The sequence below is a fragment of the Balaenoptera physalus genome (genome assembly GCF_965194825.1).
Source record: "Balaenoptera physalus genome assembly, chromosome: 18".
Classification (NCBI taxonomy): domain Eukaryota; kingdom Metazoa; phylum Chordata; class Mammalia; order Artiodactyla; family Balaenopteridae; genus Balaenoptera; species Balaenoptera physalus.
The window spans coordinates 33767629-33789412 of NC_138899.1; the positions used below are offsets into that span (position 1 = coordinate 33767629).

General features: G+C 36.2%; 1 long non-coding RNA gene and 1 pseudogene across 2 annotated transcripts in view; both read left to right on the forward strand.

The window, feature by feature from the left end:
- LOC309647464 (SERPINE1 mRNA-binding protein 1 pseudogene) overlaps nucleotides 1-3321 on the forward strand; it is a 21073-nt pseudogene extending 17752 nt beyond the window's left edge. The window contains exon 1 of the transcript in view: nucleotides 1-3321. This exon is cut by the window's left edge and continues 17752 nt beyond it. The product of the transcript in view is annotated as an SERPINE1 mRNA-binding protein 1 pseudogene (transcript).
- The window catches only part of LOC309647506, a 57310-nt gene that overhangs the window by 26031 nt on the left and 9495 nt on the right, over nucleotides 1-21784 (forward strand). Inside the window, exon 2 of the long non-coding RNA XR_014256096.1 lies at nucleotides 1-21784. This exon is cut by the window's left edge and continues 15330 nt beyond it; it is cut by the window's right edge and continues 9495 nt beyond it. This is a non-coding gene — a long non-coding RNA (uncharacterized lncRNA).

Consider the following 21784-nt stretch of genomic DNA (forward strand, 5'->3'; position numbering starts at 1 on the left):
AGGCTGTATATAAAGGTCAAACCAAAAAGATCTAGGCAATATCTTCTTACTTTGGGTGGTTCTCTGTCAGTAAACTTTTACTGAGATACATTTGGAAAATGTCCTTGAACTCGGTCTGTATGCCTAAAGAGAAAAGTACTACATTCCATGTTTCTGTGACCATTGTCCCCTGCACAAAAAGACCTTAGAGAAGGAAGAATCCCAACATGCCAGCTACTGCTTGAACAGAATGTACCTGAGACATCAGAGCTTTGAGAGTTTGTACAAATGTATGTACTCCTTGCTTTTCCCCCGACACATGGGGATTCAGTTACATATAAATAGCAAGAAGATGACTGTTTCTGATTAAAGGCATATTCTACATTATATACATAATTTTAGAACAAGCAAAACTATGACATGATGTTTCTATTTAGATTTCTGAGCTCACCATTGGATTCTACTAATGGACATCGAAATGAAAATTAAATAGTGTAGTTCCTAACTTGCCCTTTTCCCCAGAATTCCAGGTTTAATAAACACCCTTTCACCTAAGAATCCTAACTGAGACAGGAACACTTGCTTAACTGTCCTTGGAAAAAGGCCCCTACTCATCCTGATAGGATGCATTGGGAGGTTCTATAGTCTTGGTTTTGTGCTTCCTTTCATATACTGCAAGCTCAGTGAGGACAATAATTCCTTTTGTGCCCTTGCACAAATTCTAGTATGTTACTGATTATGTAATAAATTTTCAATTCTCATTGTTTGTTGTGCTGTTGGCAATAAATTTGTGTCCTCCCCCACTCCTTCTCCTCTCACACTGTTCTCCAGTTGATAAAAGCAGATTGCTTTTCTTTAGAGAAAAGTTACAAATTCAAAGTATTTCATCCTCCCAGTGAAGCCAAACTCTTCTCTTTTAGGCAAGTAAACAGACAAATACTGAGTCATCTGAAATATCCAAAGGACATTATCTATCAACATTAACCTCACTGGCAGGAAGTTACTGTTTCTCTACAAGTTCTATCACTGAGATAGCTCTTCCTTGTCAGCTGTTTTTTTTAAAACAAAATATATTAAAAATTTTACTTTAGCGAAATAACAGAGATTTATTTCTCCCCTTTATCTTGGGGAAGAAAGCATGATTACACTGATTTCTCCCTTCAGGTTTTTGCCTGGAATAGTGAAAGCTAAAATACTCATTTTGGTATCATTTACAGGAGTTAATTATAATATACTCACTAATATAAAATACTTTAGTTTCCAACTAAATTGTCATAACAAATTATCAAATATACTCTGCAACACTGACTTCATATAGTGATCCAGCAATGCTATCTAGAAAGAAATGGGATTAGCCAGCATAACCTTTGAATCCACACTGACTTCTAGAGTCATTTTCTCTGTTGACTATTCTAGAATACTAGCAGGGACAAACAGTAGGATTATCAATCATAGATTTAAAAACATATCCTTTTTTATTTCTAAACTACATTATAATTACCCTTTATTATTTCAATCTACAAAGTCCTTTGCTTTTGAAGGTGGGAATAAGTGGGAGGTACAGTGTAAAAATATTTTAGGTATTGGAAGATGAAATGACCTTTTGTATTACTCACTTTTGAACCATATGTCACTTTTTGCAGCTAAAAAAGTACAAGTTGCCATGGAAATGAACGATGGTATCAAATGTGGTTGTATACTCAATGGTCTCTATCATTCTTTTAAGTAAGGAGAAATGTTTGTGTTAAATGATAGGAAATGAGAGATGCTCTTACACATTATTATAAAAAGATGCACAAGTTTGGATGGTATGTTGTAAAATTTGATACTCCATGCAGGACAGGAGACTTTTGTGGTACAGGATTGGGGATAAGAAAAGACGTTTCATTTCTAGATGCTGGGGGAAAATGTGTGGAAAATAAAGAAATGCTTGGGAAGCTCTGATTCACACTTAGGTTCGGTAGTTTTATTTTGGACTGTATCCTAAGTGCACTTCTTTTTTTTGACTTGTAATAGAAATCTCATTACATGGTACAGATTAAGTACTTAAAAATCTTGAATTTGTGCTTTAACTTGATGGGCAATGAGTCAGAGTTTTCAACCTTTATAAATGGAATGTATTAATATGCACGTAGAGCTAAATCCCACCAAGATGTCTGGTAAGCAGAGAGAAATTACTGAAATTTAAGGATGGGGACCATTAGAGAAATGTTGTATCTAGAGTTGAATAGTTTGACTCAGAAAACATGAGTTCTGGACCTCGGAACTGGTCCTGGAATATGAAATTTGACCAGGTATTTTTGACTCTCCATCTCCCTGATTTTTTTAAAAAAACAAAAAGTGCTAATTTTGTGTTCTGGAAAGAAATGGAAATGTGAGAATGAATTAATTGTTTCATAAGCCACTTGAAGATTCAAAAACAATCACTGAACAAGTGCCCAGAATCTGTAAAAGGTGCAGCCTTCAATCACTTTCCTCAGTCTTCCGAATACCAGATCAAAGGGCTATGAAGAGCTTGGTTTCCCCAACTGTTCTCATCATGTACAAAATTTTGCAAAAAACAGTGCTCAGTTTATGTTTTTCACACCTAATGAGGTGCGAAATTCTAGGCAGGCCCAAGAAACATTTTCAGGGTACTGGAATTTGATCTCTGTGAAATTTAGCAGTTTCATTGTGACAGTTTTAGCTGAATTTTACATAGTTCTCTCTTGCATTGTTTTAAGCTTATGCTAGCTTTTCTTTGCTGATAACACAGATGGCACCAAAAACAAACCAGTGAAATCCTGCTTTTCTTTTCTGAAGTGCAGAAAAAAATGAAAATTCACATAAAAACTCTCAAGTTAGAGAAGAACCCTTTTAAAATATAACATTAGAATAAGAATGTCACAAATTCCTTAGGACCTTAGTATTAAAAAAATGAAGAGGGGACATAAAATATCATTGCCATTAAAATGTAATATTTACTGGGTATCAATCATAAATTGTGTCTGTAAAGTTTTAAAGTGGGGGAATTTTCTCAAGACATTGGAAAAATATTTACCTGGTGTGTTTGTGTGGTAATGATAAATTTTGATTTTTTTCTGCATACATATTAGTTGATTCTTCAGAAGTGTGTCCATTCCTTCAGGTCACTAGGCACGCAGAGCTGTTGTATTATTTCTTTTGTGCAATTAAGTAATAATCTTCATAGGCTTATAATTAATTCTAGGGAAGCAACCTAAATCACTAAGAAAATAAGACTAAATATACCATTTGCTGGATTATGTTGTCCTCTTGTCAAGTCTGGATAACCCAGTAGTGGAGGTGGAAGGTAAATATCTTTTCAAATTGAGAGAAGATAAACTACATACTAGCAGTTACCCATTTTCCTTCACATTTACATTTTCCCGTTCCGACACTATCTTAGATGATTGCAATAGCTTCCTAACCAGTCCCTTTGATCGCAAGGCATATTTTCCAAAACTAATATACAGACTGATGCCAGATTTCTTTCTAAAGTATTATACATCTCTAGTCATTTCTTTGCTCAAAAACCATCAGTAGCTACTCATTGTCTGAGATCCTCCACGATATGTCTTTAGTTTTAGCACATCTTCTCTCAAAATCCAATTAGTCCCCTGAACTTGCTGAAAATAGACTGGGTGTGAACCAGACTGAGTTTGAGAACCAAACTCAGTGCTCATGTAGGCTGATGACTTACACACTCTGTGCCTCAGTTCCTCATCTGCTGAGTGGGAATAACAATAGGAGTATCCACCTTCTAGGGCTTTTGTGAGAACGAAATGAGTTAAAGCAGGTTAATGCTTAGAGCGGTGCCTAGCATACAGGATGAGCTCATTCAATGTCAGAGATTACTCTTCCTACGGCTGTCCCTGTGACTTTGCTTTTGCTGTCACTACCTGATGTGTCTCCCAGTTTCTGCATATCAGACGATCACTCCTCTGCAAGGCCAGAGTCAGATGCTTTAGCTATTATGAAATTTGAATGATGATCAAAGCCAAATGTTATGCTCTAAATTACCAAAGCGTGGTTTATTCCTATCATAATGCACTTCTCTTAGCCTGCCTTGTATTCTAGGTACACACACGGGTGTCTTTATCCCGCCCATGGGCGACTAAAACCTTAGGGGCAGAGATGACATTTTATACATTGTGCCCCTCAATGTGTCAAAATAGCAATTATGCATAGGAAATATTGAAAAATGTCTCTTTAATAACTAAATATTTTAATCCAGTATCTTTCAAAATGGGAAGTTCATGTTTGTCTGTGGCTAGATTCCATTTAATAGCTTGAAATTTTAACATTTGGTTAAAAGTTCTCTAATAGATGGTTTGTTAACATTAGTTTCCCCTGGGTTTAATGAAACTAAAACTAGGGTAATTTCTTTTGAGAGAAAGTTATATTTTTCTTTATGGTAGAGTATACATTTTGTGTGACATGTTACTGTGTAATGGTCTTGGACATTTACATTTAATACATAGAGTCTTTAAGAACAAGGCTTAATATATTTATTTTTTTTCTCCTCATGACCATAACTACATACACAGGAAAAATTATTCAGAATTCACACGATGGTATATGTCCACTGAGATCTCTTGATATTTCTGAAGGCCATGCCCCTCTCTCTTCTTTCTATTCACCCATTTTTCCAAGCATCACTTAATACTTAAATTCTAGGTTTCAAGAAAATATGGAGAAGTATATTTACTAAATCCAGATATTCTTTATCTGAATTTCAGCCAAGAAGCAACTTATCATGCCACTGAAACAAGATTTTTCACTATGGAATTTGATTTATTACATGCTTCAGTTCTTAATGGAACAGAGTAAGGCAATCTACCATGAGTGTTGCTTCGAGCGTAAGGTTAGAGAAGAAGTAATGCAAACAACCTCAAAATGGGGATGATGGAATCTGTCCGCTTCTCTCCAGGCTTCTCGCTGACATCCACCGTGGATCCTCAGGTCACTCTCAGTCAGATCATCTCCATCATCAGCCTCCTTGCATGACATCTGAACAAGCTGAAAAATTATTTTTTTTTTAAATTGGAAAAAGAAGTTGTTACCCCGCATCCTCTGTGGAAAATTTGGAGGTATACTTTGTAAATATGAGCAATTCATGAGGCTAAAGTGATTTATATCCTGCTTCAAGAGAATAGGGACTGAGGTAACAGAGAACCTTCTTATAACTCATGCAACTCATTGCAAGGTCAGTAGCCAATAAAGATATCACCATCCATGATTAATTGTGGATGGGTCCACCCATTTTATGCCTTTTATCCCAGAGTCCTACATAAGTGCCATGATGGGGCCTTCAGTGTTCCAGCTTTGTCTTTCTTAGGTACCTAGCGAGACATAGCAAGGGGGAATTAAAGAAAAGGTAATGTTAAACTGATAAAATTTCATCTCAGAAGTAAAATACCACCGACACTGAGGAGATGTTTTTGCAGGATAAGAAATAAAGAAGTTGAACTATTTGACTGGCATAAGTATTATCCTAATATGCTTGTCATCATAATATACAGATTTCTGCATTTTGCTTTGTGTCTTAAAAATACCCCGTCACTGCTTTTCCAGTAAATGAGAAATAAATTTGGATTTTTATGGGTAAAATAGTGACTTAAGACTTGTTCTCTGATGATATTTAACTATTTTCACAGAGACAGTCACATATTGGTAACAGTTTCTAAGGTCACATTCATAAATGGTCATTCTTACTTATTTCCGTAAGTCCACTGATAACCTCCAATGCATATTACAAATCTTTTTATTATCTCATGTTTATTTGAAACTTACTATGTATTTTACACAGGATTCTAATTTCTCTCTGTGTGTGTGTGTGTGTGTGTGTGTGTGTGTGTGTGTGTGTTTTCAAAAGCAGGATCATAAAATGCTTATGTACTCTATATACCAGCCTTATCTACAGGGTAGAAGATAAAGTTTAGTAGCATAGCCAAATGTTTGTAGGAGACTTCTTGGTTTTCAAAATAATCTCATATATATTTCTTTTGATACATAAAGTAACCCTATAAGACATGCACAGTATATTACCATTTTAACTCCATTTTGCAGTTGGGAAATGAAGTATAAACAAATCAAATAATTAGCTCTTAGTAAGTATCGAAGCCAAACTGTGTTAGAAATAAAGATAACTAGATTTCATATTTCTTTCTTTCTGAATCTGGTCCCCCAATTTAATAAATCTTGCCAGCATTTATTATGCTTGAAACCCTATAATGTGCAGAGCTGAAGGAGGCATATAAAAATGCAGGTTTTGGCCATTGCACCAGAAAAGACATATGTAGAGGAGAGGAAAAATGTTACTGTGCTACTTTAAAACACAATTCTGTCCCTAAGTGAGTAATGTGATTCGTTTCCGGTGTAGATGTCTTTGATCAGAAAGTAAAGCTTCTAGGGTAGGGTTTAGAGGGAGACTCCAAAACAAAAAAGAGAGCTAGACTTCTCCACATAAGAAATGAAGATGAATTTAAGGGTGAAAGAGCAAAGAGTAAATGAAAAGGAAGAGAGGAGTGAAGAAAAAAGCATCCTGAGCCAGAGTCAGGATGGTTACATAGAATACAAGCGGTGAAATTTCTTGGTGACCAAGGATGTTTAGTATTCCAAGGTAAGGCATTCGCATGTGGATCTGAAATTTAATCCTCAATTCAATCTTCAGCCTGCAGTAAAATTTTCTAGACTCATATGATCTACATGTATATATCCCCCTACCCCTAAAATCAGTAAAAGTGTCTGTGTTTCATAGTTGGGTTTGTGAATAGTGTATACAAGCTGGAGGAGGTGAGACAAGGAGAGTTTGAGAGGAGATATAGGAACACCAAATAAAAGTGACTGCCAAAACATAAACAGTTGGGAATTTTCAGAGAATTTGGGGAAGGTCTGAAGTTTTTCAGAGGAAAAGATAAGCTCTTAGGAGAACAAGCACAAAGTTAGAGTGAAACGGTTCAACCTGCTCACTCTGTATCATCTCTTCCTACTTCTGTTTACTTGCTTGTTGTCTGTACTTTGATCTCTTTTCCCCAAAATCGCTTTTATATTTTAGTAGTTCTTTCTAGTGGCTAATGATATAAGTATGACATCAACTATACTGGAAAAACTCGTATAGAATTCAGGGAAGGTGAGGAAAGAAGCCTAACTAATCCAAAAATTGTTTATTTAGTGATGGAAAGGTGGAAAGGAAGAAACTATTTATCAAGGAACAGGCACTGTATTGGCTATTGGTGTCTTTGAAGAGCAAGGTGAACTTAGAACTCTCAGTTCTTGGACCTGTGAATATCAAAAGTTATCCTTCCCCATGATCCCTGAGAATTTTCTAAGGCTTGCATTTTGCAAACCTTTAAAAAAAATTATTTTATTGAAGTATAGTTGATTTACAATGTTGTGTTAGTTTTAGGTGTAGACCAAAGTGATTTAGTTTTATATATATATATATATATATATATATATATATATATATATATATATATATATATATATATATATATATATATTCTTTTTCAGATTCTTTTCCCTTATAGGTTATTAGAAGATATTGAATACAGATCCCTGTGCTATACAGTAGGTCCTTGTTAGTTATCTATTTTGTATATAATAGTGTATATCTGTTAATCCCAAACTCCTAATTTACCCCTCCTCCCCTTTCCCCTTTGGTAACCATAAGTTTGTTTTCTATGTCTGTGTGTCTATCTATGTTTTGTATATAAGTTCATTTGTATCTTTAGATTCCACATATAAGCAATATCGTATGATATTTGTCTTTCTCTCTCTGGCTTACTTCAGTTAGTATGATAATCTAAGACCATCCATTCATTTTACCTGTCAAGCCTTTTTGCTGCATGCTCCCCTATCCTTGAAAATCGAATCCTTTTATCAGCGTGCACACACGCACACGCACACGTGCACACACACACACACATCCACTCAACATTTTGTGAGTGTGGTTGACCTTACTAAACCTTGGGACTTTGTGAGACCTGTCATGGTGCACAAACCTTCTTCCTTTTCCTTACTTCCAGTTTCTTCCCTACTTCCAGTTTCTTCCTAACCCCTCCATCTTTTTTTTCCCCCTCTCAGCCTCAAAAGTAGAAAAATATTCCTCTCCAAATCTCATATAACTTGAACATACCTTGGGAATATTACCTTCCATGTCCTGCTTGATCCAAGTATTTCTTTCACCTGGATAGAAGCTCTCCTTAAAAGGAATTCAGATGATAACATTTTCTCCAAATTTTCAAGAATGTAAGTATTTGCTATCACATCTACATTACAAATACCTGCAGACCATACTTATCTAACATTATAATTACTAGTACTCTTCTGATGATTTAACAAATATTCAGAACGGGCAGCTTAGAGGGTTAGAATTTAGTTGTCTGGTTTTTATAAATAACACTCTTTGTTGTTGGCACCCTGGATAATGTTTAAGTATATTCATTGACTCAGGATTTATCTAATTGGTTTATAGAGAAGATAATTTAATTAAATGCTTAATTTATTTTCAAAAATGGTGAATTAATACATCTGTGCTTTCAGGGGTTAATTGGCTATGAGAAATGCTGTTTTAGAAATCTCTAAATCCAAACACATTCAAGGAATGGAAACAAGCAGTTTCTCTTTCCTTTTTTTACTTTTCCATTTCATCTGCTATTTGACTTTGGTACCAAATTGTTCTTCAAATAATCTTAAGCCTATTTCAAAATTCTCACTAATTTCAAGTGATAACTAAAATCATTGGTTATAGATCTAGTGTTAAATAAGTCTTTATCTCTTCCTGTGGGCGGCTATCTTCTTGACTGATGTAAGTGAAAAAAGAACTGCATTTCTTTTTTCTAGTTGAAAATGGACAATTTAGCCACCACATGTCTGCTGATGTACCTCCATATGAGATGTAATTATATGTGAAATAATAACCTTGCTGCCAAATAGTTTTCAGTGCTTTGCTTTATGTGAGAAACAATACATTTTTAGTTACAAAAGGCAATAAGATAATGATATTCAAGTCAATCTCTTGCTGCTTTTACTTTCTTACTACTTTTTAAGTCTCTTACTCATCCCTCTCTAGTTTTCAATATGTTAGATGACAATCTCTTATTATAATTAAGATAACATAGCCTTTGGTTAATTTTCAGCTTAATTTTTTTCTCCAAAAATGTATGTATTAAAAAGTCTGTTCTCAATTTACGACAACAGGTTTTAGAAAACACTTCTCTCATATGAATCATCAGCTATTGTGCAGTGTTAGGAGTTTATAATATACTATTTTCACTAATCTATTTTAGTGAATTAAAAGTCTGTTCAAATAAAAAAAGAGTCAGGCAAAAGAAAAGTCAATAATAATAGCCAATATTTAGTTAGCACTAACCGTGGATCAGTCATGCTCGGAACTTTAAATGCAATATCTTACTTGTTCCTTTCAGAACACCTATAAAGTAGGTACCATTCTTTAATTTCCAATTTACATGTACTAAGTTGAATTTTTTTATACATGATTTTTTTCCTTATTTCCCAAGAAATCAGCCAACCTCTGTATCTGTAGCTTTGTTGTTATAGTGTTGGAAGCAAAATTGTCAGACACACAGAAGACCTTCCTCTCTTGTCTTTTAATTTCAATATCCTAGGCTCCCTGAGGTAGAGGGATTGCAGGAAAGGGTGTGATAACGTTTTAAGAATGAGCCAAGTGGGGAAGAAAGGAGGGCACAGAAGGAGGAAAAATTTAAGGACTCGGAAAATGAACATATCAGCAGAGATCAGGTATATTAGTCACTAATTGTGGTTATAACTAACCTCAATGCTTATCATAGTATCTGTTGATCAGGGATTCAGGTACATCCTAGCTGGGTAGCTCTGGCTCAGGATTTCTCATGAGGTTGCAGCCAAGATGTTGTCCAGAGCAACAGTCATCTGAAGACTTGACTAGAGCTGGAGGTTCTATCTCTAAAATGGTTCATTCCTATGGCTAATAAATTGCTGCTGGCAAAAGACTTTTGTTCCTTTCGTTCCTTCTGTTCCAGGGTGGCTTATGGATTTTCAGGACATAATGCTTGGCTTCCCACAAAGTGAATGATCCAAGATGCAAGTAGCAGTATCTTTTGGGGCTTGCCTTAGGAGTCTCACAATGTTACTTTTGTAATATTCTGTTGGTCACTTAGACCATTTCAGATACAATGTGGGAGGCGACTACACAAAGGTCTGAATACCAGAAGATAAGGATCATTGGAGACCATCTTGGAGTCTGGCTACCACACAAGTATACACTGAAGGCCAAAAGACTCTTTCTGCTTATATCTATTAAGCTTCCCAGGACCCTTATACGACTGTTAGGAGGAGGGACGTTACTTCCTAAATGAATGAGATTAGCTTTTCTATCCACCTGGTAACTTTTGGTGATGTTCACAGTCCTTCAACAAATTTTTGTATCATACATTGTTCTAGGCAATGGAGGATGTTCATTGACAAATGAGACAGCAACGTCTTCACCCTCAAAAATGTTGTAAAGAGATAAATGAAAAAAAGTATGATAATTTCAGATGGAAATAAATTCTGAATGGAAAATAAAAGACATTAATATGATATAAACTGGTAGAGGATTCTTTAGTAGGGGCTAATAAGAAACTATTCTGAGGAGAGGACATTGAAGCTGACATCTAAATAGTGAAAAGAAGACAGCTATACAAAGATCTGAGTAAGGGGAATAGAACAGGCATATAGAAGAGTAAGGGCAAGGTTCTGAGAAGGGGACAAAGTCAGAGGTTTAAAGGGACAGAAAAAGAGAGTGTAGAATTAGAGGGTAAGTTAGGGGCCAGATCGTGTAGGGTCTTAGGTTATGGTAAGAGATTCTGATTTTATTCTAAATTTATTAAACATTTATTGGATGGTGTTAAAATAGGAAAGAGACATGATCTGACTTACACTTTAGCAAGTTAACATTGGCTTCTTTGTGTAAAACTGAAAAGTGAAAAGTGAAAGACTTTTACAAGGCTGTTTCAGGCATTTGGAGGATATATTTCGAATTGGAGTTGAGGCAGTGAGTTTGGTTATAAGTAGTCAGATTAAGGATATAGTTTGGAAGTCGAACCAAAAGGACTTGCTGGTCAATTAGAAGTATTTTAAGGAAAGAGAGGAATCAAGGATGATTACAAATGGCCTGAGCTACTGGGCAGACGGTGGCACCATATATGGAGATGCAAATAAATGGGGGAAAGCTGTGTAGACGCTGGGGGCGACCATTCAGTTTAGGTCACTAAACTAACATATTCAGTTTAAGTCACATTAATTTAAGATGCTCACCAGGTATCAAAGTGGAAATGGTGTATAGGCAGTAGGATATATCAGTCTTTGAGAAGCCAGCATTAAAGATACAGATTTGAGAATCATCAGCATAGAAGATATAGAGTCATCAGTGTATAGATTACATATAAATCCATGAGACTGAATTAAGTCACCTAGTCAGAGGGAGTGTGGATAAAGAAATGAGAACATAGTCAGGGATATTAGGGAGGTGAAGAACCATCATGGAGCTGAGAAGGAGCAGGCAATACGATAAGAGTAACAAAAATACAAGTCTGTTATCTTTAACACAAAATGAAAAAAGTACTTTAAAGAGGAGGTAGTGATCCAGCATGGTAAATTTTGCATATATATATATATATATATATATATATAATCTGAATATATACATATATATGTAATTTACTATCTATCATCTATCTATCTATCCACACATGCACACATCTCTATCTATCTCTCTATCTTGGCTCACACCATTATGGAGGCTGAGATGTCCTACAATCTGCCATCTGCAAGCTGGAGACATGGGGAGCCTTGTGATGTAGTTTTAGTCTGAGTCTGAAGGCTTGAGAACAAGAGCATCAATGGTATAAATTCTAGTCCAAGGGTAGAAGAAGAGTGATATCCCAGCTCAAGCTGTCAGGCAGAGAGAGACTTCTCCCTTCCTCGGCCTCTGCCTGTTTGTTCAATTTAGGCACTAAATGGATTGGATGGTGTCTACCCACACAGGGGTGCAACGTGCCTTACCCAGTCCAGAGATTCAAATGTAATCTCTTCCAGAAATACCCTCACAGACATATCTAAGCATAATGTTTAACCAGATATCTGGGCATTCCAGTGCCCAGTCAGGTAGACACATAGAATTAACCATCACGGTCAGATCAGTTGGATTTTGAGAAGTAACAATTGGATTTTGCCACATGGAGATCAAGTGTGAACTTAAGAGCTGTTTAGAACATGAGGAACCAGTAAAGAATTATTGGCCATTGAGGCAGGAGGAAAACCAGATTGAATTACAGAAAAGACAATGTTCAAAGTGTTTCAAAGAGGAGAGTATGTCAAACGTTGAGTCAAGTAAAGGCAAGGTATTGACCATAAACTTACTCAAGATATAGACTGTTGATATCCTTCCATGGGATGGTTTTAATACGGTAGTGGGAATGAAAGTAGAGAGAACTGAGGAGACTTGATAAGTGAGGAATGCAGTGAATGAATATAGACAACACATTGGAGAGTTTGGGGATCATTCAAAATTTATTCCAGTTCCAAAACTCTTGGAAAGAAGAGTACATATAATAGAAAAATCAGTAACTCTGACTTGCTGTAATGACTACATCAAATGAATCCACTGGAATATTTGTGAGAAGTACAGATTATAACAACATTGCTTTGATAACTTTGAAAGATACAGAAAGACAGTTGGATTTGTTCCTGCTTGGCCTGGAATTGATATGCTGCCTAACCTAATCCCAGTCCATAGGAATGATTTTTTTTTAAATAAATTTATTTATTTATTGTTTGCTTTTTAATTTTTGGCTGTGTTGGGTCGTCGTTCCTGTGCGTGGGCTTTCTCTAGTTGTGGTGAGCGGGGGCTACTCTTCATTGTGGTGCGCGGGCTTCTCATTGCGGTGGCTTCTCCTGTAGTAGAGCACGGGCTGTAGGTGTGCAGGCTTCAGTAGTTGTGCACTCAGTAGTTGTGGCTTGCGGGCTCTTGAGCGCAGGCTCAGTAGCTGTGGCTCACGGGGTATTTTTAAGACAATAACTGTACTTTAATAGTTATTGTCTTAAAAAAATTATTGGTTTGAGGTGGAGTTCCATAGAACTAATAAACGCGAAACAATTAATGATTTTGATGATGTTTATACTGATCCGGCAGTTCTTGGAGCATAGTGTACCTCAAGATAGGTGATCCTGATGTGTGTTGTGGAGGGGAGTGGGTGGACAGTAGTCTTAGGGCAATCGGGGCAAGTAAGTTTGAGATAGGATGTGGGAAATTCTGTAATTCATAACTTTATTTAAATATACTTAACTCAGAATTTTCTAAATTATTTTTCTAAATTATTTGACCAAAATATATATTTAAAAAAATTGATTAGTATCTATGGGACACTAGTTTTTGATGGGATAGTAGTGTTTTTAGGAAAGCAAGTGGGGAATATTTTCCTAAAGATTTAAGAATTTATATTTTGATAGCAAGAACTTAGTATTTTTGATATATAAAAAGAGCACCAAAGAGGCTTTCTTTCTTTTTTAAATACAAGGAATTGTTCGACTGATTGCTGATTTTGAATGTCTGAATGGTAATTCTACTTATAATGGATTAAAAACATTTTAAAAATGAGTGTTTTTAATTTTTCTCTTGGGTAGTATAGTCTAATTGGTAAAATGTTGGATGGTGTTTCTGTCCTCTTTATTTTCCACTTCTAATATAGAATCAATTAAGAGTAAGCAGTTGGAAATAATTCTTAACATAATTCTGTGATCCATTTTATAATATAGTTAATGTAATTCCTCCAAGGAAATGGATATCAATTTCAATAAGTTTCCTAAATGGAGGGTGCTGTACGAGGCCTTTCATCCTGCCCTTTCAAAACTGACAATTAAGTACATAAGAAATAAGTGGTGATTTTATTAGAACCCTACAAATACTTGGCCAAGTTAACTGCTTTTACTGTAGTCATAACTTCTTTTTGTTTAAAAATATGAGAAATGAATTTTGTTCATTCCTCTCTAGGCAATTGTAACAATTAATTAGTAATATCCAATATATTCACATAATTATATATGTTAGTTTTATATATAATATAAATAATTGCATGCCTATATATAACTTTATCTACCGTTTCAATTTAATAGAATGGTAGGCAATGCTAAGAGATGGGAGTGATGTCCACAGATATAGAGAACAAACTAGTGGTTACCAGTGGGGAGAGGGAAGGGGGAGGGGCAATATAGGGGAAGGGGATTAAGAGGTACAAACTTTAGGTGTAAAACAAGCCACAAGGATATATTGTACAACATGGGGAACATATCCAATATTTTATAATAACTATAAATGAAGTATAACCTTTAAAAATTGTGTCACTATATTGTACAACTGTAACATATAATATTGTACAACTATATTCAATAAAAAAATAAAAAGAAAAAAGAGATGGGGGTAACATATGTACATAGTAAACATAGACTAAAGACTGAGTGAAAATGACAATATTCATTTATTCAGCAAATATTAATTATCTACCCTGTAAGCTCTTGGAGTTTCAATTCTACATGGAGGAGAGAGTAATAAAGAAAATACATGAGTAAATTGTACAGTGTGTTGGAAGGGCAAAAATATTTTTGAAAAAATAAAGCAATAAAAAGGAGATAGAAAGTGTTGGGTAGGGGGTAGTCATGTCTTACATGTGTTCATTGATGAAAGTTCAGCAGTACTAAATTATGAAGGCGTATGTTTCTTTTTTTAAATATTTTTAAATTTTATTTATGTATTTTTGGCTGCATTGGGTCTTTGTTGCTGCATGCGGGCTTCCTCTAGTTGCAGCGAGCGGGGGCTACTCTTCATTGTGGTGCGCGGGCTTCTCATTGCAGTGGCTTCTCTTGTTGCGGAGCACGGGCTCTAGGAGTGCGGGCTTCAGTAGTTGTGGCACACGGCCTCAGTAGTTGTGGCTCACGGGCTCAGTAGTTGTGGCTCACGGGCTTAGTTGCTCCACGGCATGTGGGATCTTCCCTGGCCAGAGTTCGAACCCGTGTCCCCTGCATTGGCAGGTGGATTCTTAACCACTGCGCCACCAGGGAAGCCCTGAAAGAGTATGTTTCTTAACATAATGTTGACTGGCATATTAAGTGTATACATATGTGTATGTGTGTCTATACATTATATATTACATGTATTAATAATATATTTTATATGGGGGACAACCACCTTTGTGAGAGTCTTAATTACATCTCTTAAGGTCACCTGGTAAACTTATTTCATGTTATTTATTTTATATCATTTGATATTTTTATGTCCTGTTTATTTCTATAGTAATAGTATACATTACAGTGTGTGAATTCCACTTGCCTTTATCTTCTTTATTCTTCTGAACCTATACACTAGTTTTAATACCTCATATATTTTTATTACTGCTTTAATCTCATTATCCTTATTACAAAATATAAATGCTTTGCCATTATTTTAATGCAAAAATCATTTTAAATACTCCTTTTTTACATATTTGCAAGTTGCATTGTGAAATCAGAGTGAAAAATTTAATGTTGTGATACATTAAAGTAACACTAGAGCATTGTTCCTTGCTACTGTTCCATGGGAAACAATTTAAACTTCCATTAATGTGAAAACACTCTATTCAAAGTGTGTTTCTATTCGGTAGTATAAATTGTAGTTTCTGAAAGAATACACTGCATAATAACTTTCAAGAAATACATGCTATCATCTGATAGTCTTTTTTCAATGAAAATTTAATATGCTTCAATATAAATGAAAGACTGAAAATATGTAGAAAACAAATTTGAATAAAAGGTGAACATACAAGATACAAAGAAGTATCTTTAGTACTTTTCACTTACCTTTTATTTTAGGTAAACTTGTATTATTATATTTTTCTTCCTTTTCAAAGGTAACAATGTCCAACTTTGCTAAGCATTACATCTCAGAGGAAATATAAAGCCTTGTCATTCATTTTTATATGTATTCACTTAACATGATATGGTATATTATTGAAATATCACAATCTGTGGCTTCTACTACTTGCTGGGGGTACAAAATCTAAAGATACTTGTAACCTAGTGGCGTAGACAAACAAATGATTAAATTATCACCGCTAGGTGGAAGGCACCAAAACAGAGGTATCTAAAACTGTTATGTGAGCCCAGAGGAGGAGATGCTTATTAAAGCCATAGGGGAAGGGTTCAAAGGATATTATGAGCATTCAAGGAAATAATGGGGTGTAAGAAGAGCATTCCAGGTACAGAGAAGAATATTGTCCAAAAAGTAGAGGCAGGCAATCCAGGGGCTAGGTGAGAAATTACCTTGTAGATCATCCTAAGTTGTGTGGACAGTATTCTGTCAAAAGAAGGATGATAAAGAATATTACAAGCAAGTATCATGGCTAGATTGGATGTTAGAAATATCACTGTGGCAACAACCTGGAGAATAGTTTAGAAAGTAAATGAACATATGGGGTTCACCTATTTATTAGGCGATTTTAATAGTCCAGAAGAGAAATCTTAAGCAACTTGAATTAAGTCAGGAGTGGTACGCTAGTGGAAAGTAGAGTGTGGGTAAGCTTAAGAGATGTAAGTGGTAAAAATTGGTGTGATAATATGATGAAAAGAAAAGGCAATATAATGGCTTCTAAAAGCCTTGGGCGACTCAATGGGTTGAAGTACTCCTGTTGGAGATACAGAATCCAGGAGGAAGAGCAGGTTTGTGGGGAAAAGAGATGAGTGCAGTTTTTGAAGATTCTATGAGACATTCAGGTAAAGATGTTCAGAACCTAGAGACATCTATTTTGGTAACATGGTGGATTAAATATTCAGAGAAAACCTTCTTGGCACAGAATAACCAAATATAATTTTAAGAAACATATTGGAGGGGCTTCCCTGGTGGCGCACTGGTTGAGAGTCTGCCTGCTAATGCAGGGGACACGGGTTCGAGCCCTGGTCTGGGAAGATCCCACATGCCGCGGAGCAACTAAGCCCGTGAGCCACAACTACTGAGCCTGCACGTCTGGAGCCTGTGCTCCGCAACAAGAGAGGCCGTGATAGTGAAAGGCCCGAGCACTGCGATGAAGAGTGGCCCTCGCTTGCCACAACTAGAGAAAAGCCCTCGCACAGAAACAAAGATCCAACACAGCCAAAATAAATAAATAAATAAAAATTAAAAAAAAAAAAGAAACATATTGGAGGAGTTAGCAAAGTTAAAGAAATAATTGGTACAGAAATGATGGGAAAGCACCAATCCAGAGAGGTAATTGCGCACTAGAGCCTGTTTTGACCATAAGGGAGTCTAGCAACCCTCCGTGTCTCAGAGGTTGGGTTAAGGGGCCAACCTTTTGTAGAGTCAGGAGACAAGATGTGGGCTGGAGGAGGGGGGTGAGGATGAAATGGAAATTTTTCCAAGGGCTAGCACTCCCAAAGGTGACACCCATAGTAGACAACTAGAAAATCTGACCATAACAGAAGATAGTAGGTATACTTATGTACCTTGACCTTGGCTCTTGGTCAAGTAAAAAAGGCAATAAACATGTCCTTTGAGACTTTGTAGCTATAAGCTCTCAGAATAGGATTGGAATAGAAAGTCACATGATTTATCTGTCCACAAAAACCTAAATCAAAATTTAGTTTATAGTAGCCCCTGGTTGATACTACTCACAGAAACTGGGTAGAATGGAGTTGATAGCTTCACTGGAGGGACACTTTTTAAACACAGGCCTCAAATTTAACTTTATTTCACAGATACTTTCAAGAAGTAGGAGCTCACAATTTGGAATTACTAACACAGTGTAAGAAGTTATTATCAATGAAAGTTAGCAAAACAGAATACTGAATTGGACTAGCAAGAACTGTGGGTGTTGAGATTATGAGATACAAAGTACAAAACTGTTATGTTTAAAAAGTTTAAATAAATGTATCACGCTTGCCCTGCATCCTGCTTGACAGTGACAGGGCCCATCTTTTACTCCAGCCATCCCTCCGGTAACCAGCTTTTAATTGGCATAACTTGAATGCATCCCACCCTAGCTGAGCTACGTATATCTTGCTTTCTTCCTTTGGTTTCTCCGATGCCAAATCTGCGATGCCTGCACATACCTACCTGGTATGTTTCCACATGTATGGAAGTATATAGAGCAGGTTCTAACCAATCAGACATGGGAACTAGTTTTAAAATGCTCCCTTCTTTTATCTGTTGGAGGAGACAATCCTGAAAAACTTTCTACATGGCAGTTCAGAAGGTCTGAGTAGGCACAAACCCCAACTGCCCACACCAGTGACCACCTTGATGACATGGCTTTTTATTGGCTTTCTCTTTCAAACTTTCCATCTCCTAATGTAAGCTCTCTTCATCCAAACTTGTGTCTCAGTCTCTGCTTTCTGAGGAAGAGAAGGATCCGGATTCTGCTTTCTCTGGTGAAAGAGGAACCCGGTTAAGACAGTTGGGACTACAAGTGGCCCTAAAAAACAGACACTCGGGATGAAATTCTAGAACTGTCATTGATGAGAAAAGGCGGAGTGGTGATAACCCCCGGCATGCAGTAGCGTTATAAGTACTAAGGCTCTCACTGGCGGATAAAGACAAAATTCAAGTGGGAGCTTGTGCGGTGGCAATGGCACTTGAAAAATATGAGCCCAATGATAATTATAAGGCTTCTGGGGTTTGCTGGCCTTTGTTATTTGCTTTAGGAGCCTCAAAAAAAAAAAAAAAAAGAAAATGACAGACTCAGGCTAACCAACTATCATTCAAGGTATGCTTTGAAAGCAAGAGACTCTATATGTCAGTGTTTAAAAGCCCCTTATCTCACACAGCCATAGAACAGATAGTGATGAAAACCAGGCCCAGGGTTTAAGTGTAAAGTTATCAGAATGACAAGGAAGACAATGAAAGCACAGCCTAAACAGCCCTATGGTAAATTCAGGCATCTACTAGATAAAGAGTGGTACCTTCAGAACTGGCATGGGAACATTTGGTGAATAAGCCAGAAAATCTTGAGCCACAGATTCTTCTGGACCTTGAACTATTCTTTCTTTATTTGGAGAACGTGGAAAGATCTCAGCTGGGGTACGTGCCTCATAAGTTGTACATGTTTTCCTCAAGATTTAGTCCTGCCATTTCCTACTTCTTCCAGACCAATAATCAGGGTCATGTCAGTATAGCCCAAGCAGGGAAATGTTGAGCCTTTTCTGAGAGGAAGTAAAATGTACAGCCCCAAATTACAAGACATGTACCAGCAGGACTTGCAAAAACATGTGATTGAATAGAACTTGAAGGTGGTGGATCAGGGCGGATGTTAATTGACGTGGAAGTACTCTCTATGACTGAGTCTTGGCAAGTGATCCTTATGCAGCTCAGATGGCTCCTTGATGCTTGGTGGACAGACTTCTGGCCTAAAGAAAATAAAGTAGGGACATAGGCGATGCCTTGGCAGAGTGTTAAGAAGGAGTCAGAAGCCTCAGGGAAATGACAATTTTAAAATAAACTTATTACATAAGATCAGACTACCCATCACCTGGGTTCCCTGGGAGGATCCAAAAGATCCCCTTCAATAATTCAAGAAGTTAATAAGAAATGCACTAGTAAGATGTTTCTTTTAGAAACTTGGTGGTGGCTATCCTCTATGGGCTAGAGCTGAGAGTAGCATGTGGTGCATGATATTGGGTTCCTCAGTAATAACAGGAATGATTCAAAATGGCAGAGGCCAGGTTGTGACACTTAACCAACAGAGGCAAGGTGGACATAATTATTATTAATGACAGCAAGACCAGAGTGGCAACCGAATGACTTCGTGATAGCTGATAGCCTGTGGTATTCTTAGGGATTACATAGATAAGCAGTCAATGGTGTTCCTTGACTTGTATAACCAGAAAAAATTGAGATCTGGCAAGGTGATTGGTGAGGTCAGCTACTGCAGTAGAAAATCAGGGCCCTCCATCAAGTTTCAGGTCTGAGCTAGTTTTCTGACTCAGAGAGCATTGATTGACGGGAAGACTGATCCCCTTGAGTAAGAACCCTAACACATTATTACAAGTATAAATGACAGATTTTCTCCCAATCTTTCCCTGAATGGACCTGTGACCATCTACCAGATTATATTCTCAGCTGACATGGATACTAGGAGACTCGAAACACCACCCTGGTTCCCTATCTAGAGTGGAGGCTTGTGGAGGCCAAGAGACAAATAGAAACCTGGACCAAGTTGATCTCACATTGATCCAATGGACCTGGGAAGCACAAAATAAGTTGGTAGATACTAATGTAAATGGTCTATACTGTCTCAAAAGTAGGGACTATTTACTTGTGTCAATGGTACCCAATTTAACTGTACACTACTTGTAAAAGACACGGCAACAGCAAAGAACTCAGAAAGGCTGAAAGCAAAAACATTATAGGCAAATGATCAGGCAAAAAAAAATCAAGAGAGAGCTGGTGTAGTTATATTATTATTAGACACAATAGACTTCAGGGGAAAATTAAAATATTAAAAAATTATGAGAATCTCAAGTTCCCCAACAGAAATACACTTCATTAGGAAACAAGAATAGATAAGCATATCTTTGAAAACTAAATAACCTATAATTCAAAAAGCAATCTTAATAGATACAAGAAACTCCTAGAAACTGAGCCATAAATAAAGTATTATTTATCAAAATTTGTAGGATGCAACTAAGCTATATTTAGAAGGTAAGTTACAAGATTAAGTGCTAATATTAGACAAGAACTAACTGTAGAAACTAATAAAACAGTAAGCAAGATACAGTGGAGAGGATCAGCAAAGCCCAATATTAGGTCTTTGAAAACACTCAGAAATCAGATCAAGAAAAAGGGGAGACAGGAATAAACATTAGAAACGAGGATGTGACTAAGACAATAGCAACAAAAATATTATAAGAAAATGTTTAAAACATGTATGTCAATATATTTGAAATATTAAGTGAAATGGGCATATTCCTAGAAAAAATTAAAACTAAGGAAAATGAAAGACCTACAATTACCTTTACTGAAAAAATTTAGCAGTATTTCAAATTTTTTCCCAAAAAAAAAAAAAAAAAAAGGAGCAAGTCCATTCAGCTCTACCAAACATTCAAAAAAATATATAACTCTTTCAGAAAGTAAGGTTCAGTGCCAAATTCACTTTAATTTTAGTATAACTTTAATATCAAAACTAATAAGAACATAAAGGAAGAATTTATGGGCCATTCACACTAATGAATATGGGTGTAAAAATCTTAACTATTGGCAAACTAAAGCCAACAATTGAAAAGAAAAGAATAATGCATCATAATTAAATTGGATTTATTATAGAGATGCAAGCTTTTGAGTTCAATACTAGAAAACTGATTATTGTAATTTACTAAGTAAAGGATTAAAAGAGAAAATTTATATATTATCTTCTTAAGAGATTCAGAGAAATTGCTTGATAAAATTTATTAAGCTTACATGAAGCACACATGCACACATTCATTTTGGCAAGCTAGGAGGAGAGGAAACTGCCTTGGCTTGATAAAGAACATCTGCATCAGTGACAGCAAAGTAACCGATTCGATGGGGAAATGTTAAAATCATTCATTCCAAAATCAATAATAAGGATGTCTATTCAGCATTATATCAATGGTCATGGCAAGACTAATGTAGAGGGCTGAATAGTGTCCCCCTCAAATCATGGCCACCTGGAACCTCAAAAATTGGTCATTTTGGGAAATAGGGTCTTTGCAGTTGTAATTAGTTAAGGAACTTGAGATGAAATTACTCTGGATTTAAGGTAAAAGAGAAGAAAATTATAAA